Consider the following 3267-nt stretch of genomic DNA (forward strand, 5'->3'; position numbering starts at 1 on the left):
TATATACAAACACACACACACATATATATATATATATATATACATGTGAATATATGAATATGCACGTTTATAAACATACACACACACACAAACAGCAATAACAGAATACACATAGATGGACCCCATTGCAACAAACTATACCACACTCGGGCAACAGCTATCTACAACGCGCGCGAATGAAACCGGTAATATATATATATATATATACTTCTCTCAGGGAGATTGCATTCGGCTGCACGACTTCAAGTTCAAACAAACAAACCCCATTTACATCAGCACAGTAAACCATGATATGTTAACGTCGGCATGAATATAGACATATCTGAAGAACCGATTGCACAGACATACAGTGTCCAGCTCGATATATGCATTTACTTTGTTAAATATATACGCACATGTTCGTTAAAGAAGATATCAGAACTCCCACGCAGGTTTATACGTGAGTAATCTGGCACCCCAATACATAAATACCAGTCCGTTGCGGAGTGAACAGATAGCCAGCCATACAAATAACAGTGATAGGAACGAAGAACTGGATTCTAAAAAAAGAAACGCAAACTTCTGCGTAAGGTGCAATCTACCTTCCAAGGAATGCCATAAATGTACGTACTTGTATTTGCTGCATCAAGTACGCTTGCACATGGAACTGTGTATCAGCGCTGAACCGCAGCTCCAAATTATTAAAACACATACACAGGTCTGGACACATACATACGACTCAAAACAGATATGTAGTTAGCGAGCAGTTCAGTACCTTGGGCATCTCATCGGTGTACTCTCGCGCCGATAAGTGAAGTGCTGGAGCTTGCGGCCAATTGGGTGCCTGTCGTAAGAGGGGTCCGCTCCGAATACCGCTTCGGATGAAGCGTGCTACACTCATAGTATTATACAGCTACGTTATGTGCAGAATGTGCACTAAACATGTGATATATATTGCCCAGCAAATTCTTTGAACAGTCGCCCATGTACTGATCCCGACCAGACAATTCAACTTCTGGTCACCAATTGCTCTAAGAATAGCATATATATTATATACATTCTCAATTCTCATACTGTTATTACTAATGTGCACCTTATGAATATATGATTAGGCCCGAATAGTCGAATACACTCTATTTTAATGTCGGTCGGTTCATTATACCCTAACTTAGGGTGGTTCTTAACGAGGAGTTTTCAATAAATACGTTTAATTAAAGGTATTTTTCAACCAATGAGAACACATAGTTTTTGTTTTTCGAAAATTCATTAAACAACAAGGTGCTCAGAATTTGTTGTTAAAGGCTAACGAAAAACGAGAATACGTACCGTTAAAGTACGTTTGTCGACTGTGACGTAGAATAAGTAAAACCATTTCATTGGTAGAGTGGAAAACCGCCCTTTTACAAATGTGGTGTCAAATGTTGTGTGTTTTCACTGTTTTGAGCGCTCAATTCAATTGTGCACACACACATATATGAAGTTGTCGGTTATAGGTAGATCCACACTCAATTATCTATGGAAATAGTACAGAGGGAACATAGTCGAATACGAACATAAAACGAAGAACATGAAGGAATCATATTGCACAAGTGTTATTGACTCGCAAACTATACCATGTCGGCATCGCAACAGCAGGCTAATGTAGCATCGAACTCGAACAATATGAGGACGCAGCACACAGCATCGACTTCCTCAGGGATTGACACCAATCCTAGGCAGAATGCTAGCACACCGCCGTCGAAAAAAATTGATGGCGATCACTTCTCAAGCGTCTTCGAGCTCTTCAAGTACTTCATCGGATTCGCAAGGAGAGACGGGTTTTCAAGGAGACAAAGAGTGTAACGAGGCGCACACAGCAGCCAAATTATTCAGCATGGCTTCGTGAATTGGCGTACAAAGTACACATACGAAGGAAGAAATTCTAGGTCTTACCGTTAGAGGAGTACCTGTCAAACGTGATGCAGCAGGCGAAATTATGTATTCACGAGAGCATGTTTATGATGTACATGACAAGAAGGGTTTTAACGTCCAGTCCAAACAGCGAATAATTCAGGCGTTGTATGATAATGATAGAGCGACAACTGGCCTCTAAATATAACACCAAAGAAGAAGCACAAAGTAATAAGCAAGACAACGGTGAAGAAAGACAAACAAGAAATTCCAGTAAAACAGAAAGATGAGGCGATGACGCTTCGAAAGACTGACAATGCATTTGCACGATTCTGTGCAATTATTACGGATGAGAAACACTACGATGGGCTTGTATCACTAGAAGAGGGTGATACACGAGCTATGCTTGACAATAAGGCATCCGGAGACAGTAACGTATTTTGGGTCGATGTAACTCAAGACTTTATGAATCCCGATTATGCATGGAACATGACAAACGAAATAATTCTAAGTGATGGTGAAGCCGATAAAAGCGATTCCGACAGCGATGACGATAATGTTGACGATGGTATTCTGCGAGCACGAGTGACTAAGCACGCTGACAAGTTAGCTGAACGGCGTAGAAAGAAGTCACAGTATAAAGCCTCTCCTCCACTCGAACAGTGGAAAAGGGACTGGGATGCCCCGAATGCTACCCAGAAGAGCATGGTTGAGCAAATAGGACGAGTCGATCCTATGGATATGACATTTACAACACAGGCCCGAAAGATGTTTGGAGACATTATTTCCAAGACAGCCGTGAGAAACAGACTAATCTCTTGGTGGAAAGATGCCAAATCTAGCTTTGCGATTGTCCAAAAAAAATAAGGAGAAATCTGGCCATCATGCGCCCACATTTATGGATTTCTTTAATGGTAAGATTTGTGCACTGATGTTGTACACGTACATATTTCCACGTGGGGAGGGTGCTTTAGAAGCACTCTGTGCTGTTGCAGGAGGCCCACTAACTACAGGGATGTCTAGTGCGATTGAATGGGAAGACACAGAAGTTTCTGATTGCGCTGAAACCGGTGTGTCCACAACATCAACTGGACGTACACGCAGCGCCAAACATGAAAAGGAGCTAAAGAGGAAAGAAAAGGCCATGAAAGAATTGGCGCGTTTAAAGGAAAGCGACGAAGTTATGAACGAAACATTTTTAAAGGGGGTACAGATGTTCATTGATAGCGACAACGTTCGAGACATAGCTACACTTTCAAAAGAAATACTGGAACTCAAGAAAGCTATACTAGAAGTTGATGATGAATTTTTTACCAAAGCACTCCAAAAGGCAAAAGATGAGTTTAAGGCTCTACTAGGTTAATGTGTATACTACATAGTGTATAATGTAAAGAAATG

Source organism: Sphaeroforma arctica (genome assembly GCF_001186125.1).
Source record: "Sphaeroforma arctica JP610 unplaced genomic scaffold supercont1.86, whole genome shotgun sequence".
Classification (NCBI taxonomy): domain Eukaryota; class Ichthyosporea; order Ichthyophonida; genus Sphaeroforma; species Sphaeroforma arctica.